This window comes from Oncorhynchus keta, chromosome 12, assembly GCF_023373465.1.
Source record: "Oncorhynchus keta strain PuntledgeMale-10-30-2019 chromosome 12, Oket_V2, whole genome shotgun sequence".
NCBI classification, from domain to species: Eukaryota; Metazoa; Chordata; class Actinopteri; order Salmoniformes; family Salmonidae; genus Oncorhynchus; species Oncorhynchus keta.
The window spans coordinates 49,679,449-49,691,781 of NC_068432.1; the positions used below are offsets into that span (position 1 = coordinate 49,679,449).

General features: G+C 43.9%; 1 protein-coding gene across 4 annotated transcripts in view; it reads left to right on the plus strand.

The window, feature by feature from the left end:
• Positions 1–591: 591 nt before the first annotated feature.
• Positions 592–12,333, plus strand: part of ptpn13 (protein tyrosine phosphatase non-receptor type 13) — a 178,994-nt gene continuing 167,252 nt past the window's right edge. For all 4 annotated transcript variants that reach the window (XM_052458562.1, XM_052458564.1, XM_052458563.1 and 1 more), the window contains exon 1: positions 592–947. The gene's annotated coding sequence lies outside the window, so the exon portion shown is untranslated. The remainder of the gene's footprint in view (positions 948–12,333) is intronic.

The following is a 12,333-nucleotide window of genomic DNA, read 5'->3' on the forward strand; positions in this document are numbered from 1 at the left end:
ATGAGAGTGAGCGTGAGAGACAGAGAACAAGAGAGAAGGAAGTGAGAACATCGTGCGTTTGTGTGGAGGAGTGGGGAGAGATACTGTAAGTATACGGTAGCCCATTCCTAGCTGCCTCTGTGGTAGGCTCACTGAAGAATATCCACGCCAGACATTGGAGTGGAGAGAGAGAGAGAGAGTTTAAATGCACTATTACTTTACGTTTGTTATTTAGTTGTTTCTATTTGTTGACCTGCCAAAATGCTTGGATTCAAGGGTCCAGCTATTGTTAATTACTCAGACCTTTGTACAAATATACTGTATACCACTGTTTAATAATACCCACAACGAATGGCTACCCCCTATCCCTAGAAAACCACATATGGAAAACCTTGGACAGATTTTATACTTGACCAAAAGAGTACTGGTACACCTATATCAACATTAGTAGCCTTAGCCTACTGTACAGTATTTTCCTCCCCGTTGAGGGTAACTATAGAGACGTCTCAGATGCTTATATGACGAAGACGGTCCCCCTGCAAAGAGCCAATGAACAGTGTGAATATGGCGTCTGGTTACTCCCAGTCCGCCACAGCTCGACGGGAGAAGGGAGGGGACTGGAGAAGGAAAACGCTCATAAGCAGTAATGGTTACTGGGCTTCGCCGAACAAACTGGGGATTGACAGGCAAACCCGCCACGACTGTTTAAAATTATTATTTTTCAACGCAGGATTTTGTTGCTTTTAACCACACGATCTTTAACGGATATATATATATTTTTTGATCGAATACGTTGTCGTGAGGACATTAACCTGTTGCATCCTTTCCGACAGTCTCGCGGCAGCGGTCAACTTTAAGATGTTCTATTGTGGATGCGATGACGTTTTGTTTCGTCTGTTTGCGCTTCTGTAGGATAGTCGGACTGCGAACATTTTTCCTTCAAGCTCTTTAGTGTCATACATCGCTCGGTAAGTTGACTATTTTGTATCTATTTTCCAGAGGTTGGGCTTTCTTTATAAAGTTTATTTAGCATAAAAGTTTATGGACGTGCAAAGCGGCTAGCACTACTCAGCCTATCACTCGCTGTTCACAACCGACACGGTGCTAGTGTTCTAGCTTTGTTATCATGGGGTTAAAGCCAACCTTTTTTTCAGACAGGAATGTGCGGAAACACCCATTTAAAAAAAATAGTCTGTTACTTTTCGTTACTTGTCTTTTAATGGTTACATAGTTGCTGCGTTTTAGTAGAAACTTGACCTATGTGGTTTGAACGTAGCATGGAATGTGTGTTGCAACAATGTTGTAAAGGAAGGTATCGCTCGAGGAAAAATGCTGTAGCACGAGATGCCACAGGATGGAACAAAAAAAAACCCAGTATCAGCGCTCTGAAGTAGCCAGCTGAATCAACTGCAACATTTCCCTGTGTACATGTGTTAGTGTTTCAACTTGAATCTAAAAGGTATAATGCATAATATTTATCATCATTCCAAATAAGACTCACAGTTGCATTTAGAACCCGGTGTTGAAATCCACCAAGGGTCATTTTTGGCGGTTCTGTCAAGATTGTAGGTTACATATAGGCCTGTATCATCTGAAACCTGTGGAATCCTCATGGGGACTACAGCTAGATAATCTAACGCGTGTTCAATTAGATGAATGCATCATGACTCAATATAGAATTTCAGCTGGTCCTTGAATCTCACTTAACTTTCAGATTTTAACTAGAGAATCATCCACCTATCTAGTCTTGGTTCCTTGGTTGACAACATTGCATAAAGCCTAATGCAGTTCTCCCCTCCCCCAATCCATAACTATAAGATGTTTGTAAAGTCAACACTCAGGTTTAGGACTTTTTAATTTATTTTTATTTCCCCTTTATTTAACCAGGTAGTCTAGTTGAGAACAAGTTCTCATTTGCAACTGCGACCTGGCCAAGATAAAGCATAGCAATTCGACACATACAACAACACAGAGTTACACATGGAATAAACAAAACATAGTCAATAATACACTAGAACAAAAGAAAACAAAAAGTCTATAGAGTGAGTGGAAATAAATAGGCCATGGTGGCGAAAGTAATTACAATATAGCAATTAAACACTGGAATGGTAGATCGGCAGACGATGAATGAACAATTTGTCCCATATAACAAAAGTTATTTTGGGGGGTTTGGCCATGCAGCAACTAATGAGCAAAGTCCCAGTTTTAACAAGGAAAAGTTTGATTAGGAAGGTGTTACATTGCTCCTTTATCACCGGTAGGCTAAAAGGCAGTATTTATGTTTGAGTTATAATGCTATGGTGAAAAGCAACATGTTTCTCTAGTTGTATGTACATGGTGCACATTGTGTGTAGATAAGATGTGTGTAGATATCTATGTTATCTATCTCTCATCCAACTAAATGTTTACTTTCAGGCTCCTTTCTTGACAATGCAACAACTATAAGAAATAAGAAAACATAACATAAGAATAGGAACGTTGAGTCTTGGGTTGCAACATTTCAGAAACTTTCTGGGAACTTTACCCAGATTTTTCTGAATTCCCAGTTGAAGTCAGGGATGTCAGAAATCCCGGAATCAGGAGTGAACTGGGGGGGGGGGGGTTTAGTAAAAAAACATGAGCTGCATGTCAGTGTCTCCATGGTAATGCTGTGATGAGCAGGAATGGGCGGATGAGGTGAAGACCAATAGAGTGCTGCGAGGGATGGAGAGGGAGGGGGGCGAAAGGGGGAGGGAGAGAGATGACTGAAGGGCTTAGTAATGATGGACCTGCTTTATGTCTAGCTGCCTGTCATCAAAACATCAACAGGACCGGATGTTTTCCCACATTTAAAGGAGAATGAGTGACAGAACGAAAGCCGTTGCTCTGTCACATGACCAGGAAAGCCGTTGCTCTGTCACATGACCAGGAAAGCCGTTGCTCTGTCACATGACCAGGAAAGCCGTTGCTCTGTCCCCTGACCAGAAAAGGCGTTGCTCTGTCCCCTGACCAGAAAAGGCGTTGCTCTGTCCCCTGACCTGGGAAGGCGTTGCTCTGTCCCCTGACCTGGGAAGGCGTTGCTCTGTCCCCTGACCAGAAAAGGCATTGCTCTGTCCCCTGACCAGGGAAGGCGTTGCTCTGTCCCCTGACCTGGGAAGGCGTTGCTCTGTCACATGACCAGGAAAGCCGTTGCTCTGTCCCCTGACCTGGGAAGGCGTTGCTCTGTCCCCTGACCTGGGAAGGCGTTGCTCTGTCCCCTGACCAGAAAAGGCGTTGCTCTGTCCCCTGACCTGGGAAGGCGTTGCTCTGTCACATGACCAGGAAAGCCGTTGCTCTGTCCCCTGACCTGGGAAGGCGTTGCTCTGTCCCCTGACCTGGGAAGGCGTTGCTCTGTCCCCTGACCAGAAAAGGCGTTGCTCTGTCCCCTGACCTGGGAAGGCGTTGCTCTGTCCCCTGACCTGAAAAGGCGTTGCTCTGTCCCCTGACCAGAAAAGGCGTTGCTCTGTCCCCTGACCTGGGAAGGCGTTGCTCTGTCCCCTGACCAGAAAAGGCGTTGCTCTGTCCCCTGACCAGAAAAGGCGTTGCTCTGTCCCCTGACCAGGGAAGGCGTTGCTCTGTCCCCTGACCAGGGAAGGCGTTGCTCTGTCCCCTGACCTGGGAAGGCGTTGCTCTGTCCCCTGACCTGGGAAGGCGTTGCTCTGTCCCCTGACCTGGGAAGGCGTTGCTCTGTCCCCTGACCTGGGAAGGCGTTGCTCTGTCCCCTGACCTGGGAAGGCGTTGCTCTGTCCCCTGACCTGGGAAGGCGTTGCTCTGTCCCCTGACCTGGGAAGGCATTGCTCTGTCCCCTGACCAGGGAAGGCGTTGCTCTGTCACCTGACCAGGAAAGGCGTTGCTCTGTCACATGACCAGGAAAGGCGTTGCTCTGTCACGTGACCAGAAAAGGCGTTGCTCTGTCCCATGACCAGAAAAGGCGTTGCTCTGTCCCATGACCAGAAAAGGCGTTGCTCTGTCCCCTGACCAGAAAAGGCGTTGCTCTGTCCCCTGACCAGAAAAGGCGTTGCTCTGTCCCCTGACCTGGGAAGGCGTTGCTCTGTCCCCTGACCAGGGAAGGCGTTGCTCTGTCCCCTGACCTGGGAAGGCGTTGCTCTGTCACCTGACCAGGAAAGGCGTTGCTCTGTCACATGACCAGGAAAGCTCTTTCCTCACGAAACTAGAACAAAACAGGATCATGATCCAAATAGTTTTACCAGCTCTGACCCAACCTCAGCTCCAGCGTATGGAGAAACCCCCCCTTCTGATCCAAATGGTTTTACCAGCTCTGACCCAACCTCAGCTCCAATGTATGGAGAACCCCCCCCTTCTGATCCAAATGGTTTTACCAGCTCTGACCCAACCTCAGCTCCAACGTATGGAGAACCCCCCCCTTCTGATCCAAATGGTTTTACCAGCTCTGACCCAACCTCAGCTCCAATGTATGGAGAAACCCCCCCTTCTGATCCAAATGGTTTTACCAGCTCTGACCCAACCTCAGCTCCAACGTATGGAGAACCCCCCCCTTCTGATCCAAATGGTTTTACCAGCTCTGACACAACCTCAGCTCCAACGTATGGAGAACCCCCCCCCTTCTGATCCAAATGGTTTTACCAGCTCTGACCCAACCTCAGCTCCAACGTATGGAGACCACCCCCCCCTTCTGATCCAAATAGTTTTACCAGCTCTGACCCAACCTCAGCTCCAACGTATGGAGAACCCCCCTTCTGATCCAAATGGTTTTACCAGCTCTGACCCAACCTCAGCTCCAACGTATGGAGAACCCCCTTCTGATCCAAATGGTTTTACCAGCTCTGACCCAACCTCAGCTCCAACGTATGGAGAACCCCCCTTCTGATCCAAATGGTTTTACCAGCTCTGACACAACCTCAGCTCCAACGTGGAGAACCCCTTCTGATCCAAAATGGTTTTACCAGCTCCAACCTCAGCTCCAACGTACCCCCCTTCTGGAGAACCCCCCTTCTGATCCAAATGGTTTTACCAGCTCTGACCCAACCTCAGCTCCAACGTATGGAGAACCCCCCCCTTCTGATCCAAATGGTTTTACCAGCTCTGACCCAACCTCAGCTCCAATGTATGGAGAAACCCCCCTTCTGATCCAAATGGTTTTACCAGCTCTGACCCAACCTCAGCTCCAACGTATGGAGAAACCCCCCTTCTGATCCAAATGGTTTTACCAGCTCTGACCCAACCTCAGCTCCAACGTATGGAGAACCCCCCTTCTGATCCAAATGGTTTTACCAGCTCTGACACAACCTCAGCTCCAACGTATGGAGAACCCCCCTTCTGATCCAAATGGTTTTACCAGCTCTGACCCAACCTCAGCTCCAACGTATGGAGAACCCCCCTTCTGATCCAAATGGTTTTACCAGCTCTGACCCAACCTCAGCTCCAACGTATGGAGAACCCCCCTTCTGATCCAAATGGTTTTACCAGCTCTGACCCAACCTCAGCTCCAACGTATGGAGAACCCCCCTTCTGATCCAAATGGTTTTACCAGCTCTGACCCAACCTCAGCTCCAACGTATGGAGAACCCCCCTTCTGATCCAAATGGTTTTACCAGCTCTGACCCAACCTCAGCTCCAACGTATGGAGAACCCCCCTTCTGATCCAAATGGTTTTACCAGCTCTGACCCAACCTCAGCTCCAACGTATGGAGAACCCCCTTCTGATCCAAATGGTTTTACCAGCTCTGACCCAACCTCAGCTCCAACGTATGGAGAACCCCCCTTCTGATCCAAATGGTTTTACCAGCTCTGACCCAACCTCAGCTCCAACGTATGGAGAACCCCCCCCTTCTGATCCAAATGGTTTTACCAGCTCTGACCCAACCTCAGCTCCAATGTATGGAGAACCCCCCCCTTCTGATCCAAATGGTTTTACCAGCTCTGACCCAACCTCAGCTCCAACGTATGGAGAACCCCCCCCCTTCTGATCCAAATGGTTTTACCAGCTCTGACCCAACCTCAGCTCCAATGTATGGAGAACCCCCCCCTTCTGATCCAAATAGTTTTACCAGCTCTGACCCAACCTCAGCTCCAATGTATGGAGAAACCCCCCCCCTTCTGATCCAAATGGTTTTACCAGCTCTGACCCAACCTCAGCTCCAACGTATGGAGAAACCCCCCCCTTCTGATCCAAATGGTTTTACCAGCTCTGACACAACCTCAGCTCCAACGTATGGAGAAACCCCCCCCTTCTGATCCAAATGGTTTTACCAGCTCTGACACAACCTCAGCTCCAACGTATGGAGAAAATGAACCAACAACTTGTTTTCAGATCTCTGAATCATTATGCTGTTGGAAACTAAGCCTGCATGTGTAACATTTTCAGCTTTTCTTTTTGATTGCTTCCAAAAGTTGTCCATTATTACTTGTGAGTTTGGAGGGATTTCTGTGAAGTTCGGGAAAGGAAGGTGTGTGTGTTTTTGCAGTCTCCTTTAAAAAAAAAAATCTCTGTTAGGCCTAAAAGGCAGAGGAAAAATGGCAGTAAATCTGAGGCAATTTACGTTATCTGTCTGATTCAGTCTTATTCACCCACTTGAAAAAATGGAATTTTACAGAGTGGGTTGTTTTTCATGGTGAGTAACTGCATCAGTCAGACCAACGAGAGGGAAAAACACTACAGCACCACAGAGTAGGGCTTCGTCCCACATGCCACCCTATTCCTTATGTATGGGGTGGCAGGGTAGCCTAGTGGTTAGAGCGTTGGACTAGTAACCGAAAGGTTGCAAGTTCGAATCCCCGAGCTGACAAGGTACAAATCTGTCGTTCTGCCCCTGAACAGGCAGTTAACCCACTGTTCCATGGCCGTCATTGAAAATAAGAATTTGTTCTTAACTGACATGCCTGGTTAAATAAATGTAAAAAAAAAAAAAAAAAAAAAATGTAGTGCACTTCTTTTGACCAGGGTCCATAGCTCTCTTCTCAAAAATAGTGCACCAGTCACTCTTACCTACATGCACATATTACCTTGACTAACCTGTGCCCCCAGCACATCGACTCTGTACCTGTACCCCCTGTATAAAGCCTTGTCGATGCTCTTTAATTATTAGTGCTTTTTCTATTGTCTGTTTTTATTTTTTCAGTATATTTTAGTAAATACTTTAACACTTCTTAAAACTGCATTGTTGTTCAAGCGCTTGTCAGTAAGCATTTCACTGTAAGGTTTACACCTGTTGTATTTTGCGAAAGTGACATATAAAATGTTGATATAGGGTGCCATTTGGGACAACCTAAGACTAGGGACTCTTAAGTTTAAAGCCTTCATGTGACTGTTACCCTGGATACCATAGTAGTCTTAGTTAATATCCTTCATGTGACTGTTACCCTGGATACCATAGTAGTCTTAGTTAATATCCTTCTTGTGACTGTTACCCTGGATACCATAGTAGTCTTAGTTAATATCCTTCATGTGACTGTTACCCTGGATACCATAGTAGTCTTAGTTAATATCCTTCATGTGACTGTTACCCTGGATACCATAGTAGTCTTTGTTAATATCCTTCATATGACTGTTACCCTGGATACCATAGTAGTCTTTGTTAATATCCTTCATATGACTGTTACCCTGGATACCATAGTAGTCTTAGTTAATATCCTTCATGTGACTGTTACCCTGGATACCATAGTAGTCTTAGTTAATATCCTTCATGTGACTGTTACCCTGGATACCACAGTAGTCTTAGTTAATATCCTTCATGTGACTGTTACCCTGGATACCATAGTAGTCTTAGTTAATATCCTTCATGTGACTGTTACCCTGGATACCACAATAGTCTTAGTTAATATCCTTCATGTGACTGTTACCCTGGATACCATAGTAGTCTTAGTTAATATCCTTCATGTGACTGTTACCCTGGATACCACAGTAGTCTTAGTTAATATCCTTCATGTGACTGTTACCCTGGATACCATAGTAGTCTTAGTTAATATCCTTCATATGACTGTTACCCTGGATACCATAGTAGTCTTAGTTAATATCCTTCATATGACTGTTACCCTGGATACCATAGTAGTCTTAGTTAATATCCTTCATGTGACTGTTACCCTGGATACCACAGTAGTCTTAGTTAATATCCTTCATGTGACTGTTACCCTGGATACCACAGTAGTCTTAGTTAATATCCTTCATGTGACTGTTACCCTGGATACCACAGTAGTCTTAGTTAATATCCTTCATGTGACTGTTACCCTGGATACCATAGTCTTAGTTAATATCCTTCATGTGACTGTTACCCTGGATACCATAGTAGTCTTAGTTAATATCCTTCATGTGACTGTTACCCTGGATACCATAGTAGTCTTAGTTAATATCCTTCATGTGACTGTTACCCTGGATACCACAGTAGTCTTAGTTAATATCCTTCATGTGACTGTTACCCTGGATACCATAGTAGTCTTAGTTAATATCCTTCATGTGACTGTTACCCTGGATACCACAGTAGTCTTAGTTAATATCCTTCATGTGACTGTTACCCTGGATACCACAGTAGTCTTAGTTAATATCCTTCATGTGACTGTTACCCTGGATACCACAGTAGTCTTAGTTAATATCCTTCATGTGACTGTTACCCTGGATACCATAGTAGTCTTGGTTAATATCCTTCATGTGACTGTTACCCTGGATACCATAGTAGTCTTAGTTAATATCCTTCATGTGACTGTTACCCTGGATACCATAGTAGTCTTAGTTAATATCCTTCTTGTGACTGTTACCCTGGATACCATAGTAGTCTTAGTTAATATCCTTCATGTGACTGTTACCCTGGATACCATAGTAGTCTTAGTTAATATCCTTCATGTGACTGTTACCCTGGATACCATAGTAGTCTTGGTTAATATCCTTCATGTGACTGTTACCCTGGATACCATAGTAGTCTTAGTTAATATCCTTCTTGTGACTGTTACCCTGGATACCATAGTAGTCTTAGTTAATATCCTTCAAGTGACTGTTACCCTGGATACCATAGTAGTCTTAGTTAATATCCTTCATGTGACTGTTACCCTGGATACCATAGTAGTCTTAGTTAATATCCTTCATGTGACTGTTACCCTGGATACCATAGTAGTCTTAGTTAATATCCTTCATGTGACTGTTACCCTGGATACCATAGTAGTCTTAGTTAATATCCTTCATGTGACTGTTACCCTGGATACCATAGTAGTCTTAGTTAATATCCTTCATGTGACTGTTACCCTGGATACCATAGTAGTCTTAGTTAATATCCTTCTTGTGACTGTTACCCTGGATACCATAGTAGTCTTAGTTAATATCCTTCATGTGACTGTTACCCTGGATACCCTAGTAGTCTTAGTTAATATCCTTCATGTGACTGTTACCCTGGATACCATAGTAGTCTTAATATCCTTCTTGTGACTGTTACCCTGGATACCATAGTAGTCTTAGTTAATATCCTTCATGTGACTTTTACCCTGGATACCATAGTAGTCTTAATATCCTTCTTGTGACTGTTACCCTGGATACCATAGTAGTCTTAGTTAATATCCTTCATGTGACTGTTACCCTGGATACCATAGTAGTCTTAATATCCTTCTTGTGACTGTTACCCTGGATACCATAGTAGTCTTAGTTAATATCCTTCATGTGACACTAACCATGTTTCCATCCACAGTTTTTATGCGAGTAGTCATAACATGTTAAGAATAAACCGTGAGAGCTGTCATGGAAACTGTACGTTTCGGAAAACAATTTTATAAATGTTGTGACGTACACTGAGGTGAGGTGACGTACACTGAGGTGAGGTGACGTACACTGAGGGGAGGTGAGGTGACGTACACTGAGGGGAGGTGAGGTGACGTACACTGAGGCATTTTTTTTTAGCAGAATAGATGGATGCAGTTCAATGCTTGATTTAATATTAATCACCAATACATTTTCTTGGTAGTCAAAAAAATATTGCTATCATTGTTTGCTGCCTCCACCCATTCGGGATGCACTGTTTTATGGGCGACTAAGGCTGGAAATGTCAATATAATCAAACCAGCAAGGGCAATGATCACAAGTCTGTCATAAGGTGGGGAAATAGGCAAGTGTGCCTGTCGAACCCAAAGCCTGTGGGTCAACTAGGACAACCAAGCGAGTCAACAGTTGAGCCATCTACTTTATGAAATTACATTTACCAATGCCAGCACATCAGGCTTTAACTTCAATTGCTCTGAAATGTGTTTGTCCCGTTTTACAACGCACAGTGGAGGGAACGTGTAGTTCTACAGACACACGCCACAGCTCTAGCTAAGCTACTAAAATGTTGCAGTCTGGCTTTGGTTTTTAAAGCTTCATAATGAATAACCAAAAAAACTAAACCTGTAAAAAAACACCATGCAGAGGACAAGCAAGTAGAGGCCTATTACAGCAACATTAGAGCAGTATAACATGTAGTAGGCCTGTTACAACAACATTAGAGCAGTAGAACATGTAGTAGGCCTGTTAAAACAACATTAGAGCAGTAGAACATGTAGTAGGCCTGTTACAACAACATTAGAGCAGTAGAACATGTAGTAGGCCTGTTACAACAACATTAGAGCAGTATAACATGTAGTAGGCCTGTTAAAACAACATTAGAGCAGTAGAACATGTAGTAGGCCTGTTACAACAACATTAGAGCAGTAGAACATGTAGTAGGCCTGTTAAAACAACATTAGAGCAGTAGAACATGTAGTAGGCCTGTTAAAACAACATTAGAGCAGTAGAACATGTAGTAGGCCTGTTAAAACAACATTAGAGCAGTAGAACATGTAGTAGGCCTGTTACAACAACATTAGAGCAGTAGAACATGTAGTAGGCCTGTTAAAACAACATTAGAGCAGTAGAACATGTAGTAGGCCTGTTACAACAACATTAGAGCAGTAGAACATGTAGTAGGCCTGTTAAAACAACATTAGAGCAGTAGAACATGTAGTAGGCCTGTTAAAACAACATTAGAGCAGTAGAACATGTAGTAGGCCTGTTACAACAACATTAGAGCAGTAGAACATGTAGTAGGCCTGTTAAAACAACATTAGAGCAGTAGAACATGTAGTAGGCCTGTTAAAACAACATTAGAGCAGTAGAACATGTAGTAGGCCTGTTAAAACAACATTAGAGCAGTAGAACATGTAGTAGGCCTGTTACAACAGCATTAGAGCAGTAGAACATGTAGTAGGCCTGTTACAACATTAGAGCAGTAGAACATGTAGTAGGCCTGTTAAAACAACATTAGAGCAGTAGAACATGTAGTAGGCCTGTTACAACAGCGTTAGAGCAGTAGAACATGTAGTAGGCCTGTTAAAACAACATTAGAGCAGTAGAACATGTAGTAGGCCTGTTACAACAGCATTAGAGCAGTAGAACATGTAGTAGGCCTGTTAAAACAACAGTAGAGCAGTAGAACATGTAGTAGGCCTGTTACAACAGCATTAGAGCAGTAGAACATGTAGTAGGCCTGTTAAAACAACAGTAGAGCAGTAGAACATGTAGTAGGCCTGTTACAACAGCATTAGAGCAGTAGAACATGTAGTAGGCCTGTTACAGCAACATTAGAGCAGTAGAACATGTAGTAGGCCTGTTACAACATTAGAGCAGTATAACATGTAGTAGGCCTGTTACAACAACAGTAGAGCAGTATAACATGTAGTAGGCCTGTTACAGCAACATTAGAGCAGTAGAACATGTAGTAGGCCTGTTACAGCAACATTAGAGCAGTAGAACATGTAGTAGGCCTGTTACAACAACATTAGAGCAGTAGAACATGTAGTAGGCCTCTTACAACAACATTAGAGCAGTAGAACATGTAGTAGGCCTGTTACAACAACATTAGCGCAGTATAACATGTAGTAGGCCTGTTACAACAACAGTAGAGCAGTAGAACATGTAGTAGGCCTGTTACAACATTAGAGCAGTATAACATGTAGTAGGCCTGTTACAACAACAGTAGAGCAGTAGAACATGTAGTAGGCCTGTTACAACAACAGTAGAGCAGTAGAACATGTAGTAGGCCTGTTAAAACAACATTAGAGCGGTAGAACATGTAGTAGGCCTGTTACAACAACATTAGAGCAGTAGAACATGTAGTAGGCCTGTTAAAACAACATTAGAGCAGTATAACATGTAGTAGGCCTGTTACAACAACATTAGAGCAGTAGAACATGTAGTAGGCCTGTTACAACAACATTAGAGCAGTATAACATGTAGTAGGCCTGTTACAACAACATTAGAGCAGTAGAACATGTAGTAGGCCTGTTAAAACAACATTAGAGCAGTATAACATGTAGTAGGCCTGTTACAACAACATTAGAGCAGTAGAACATGTAGTAGGCCTGTTA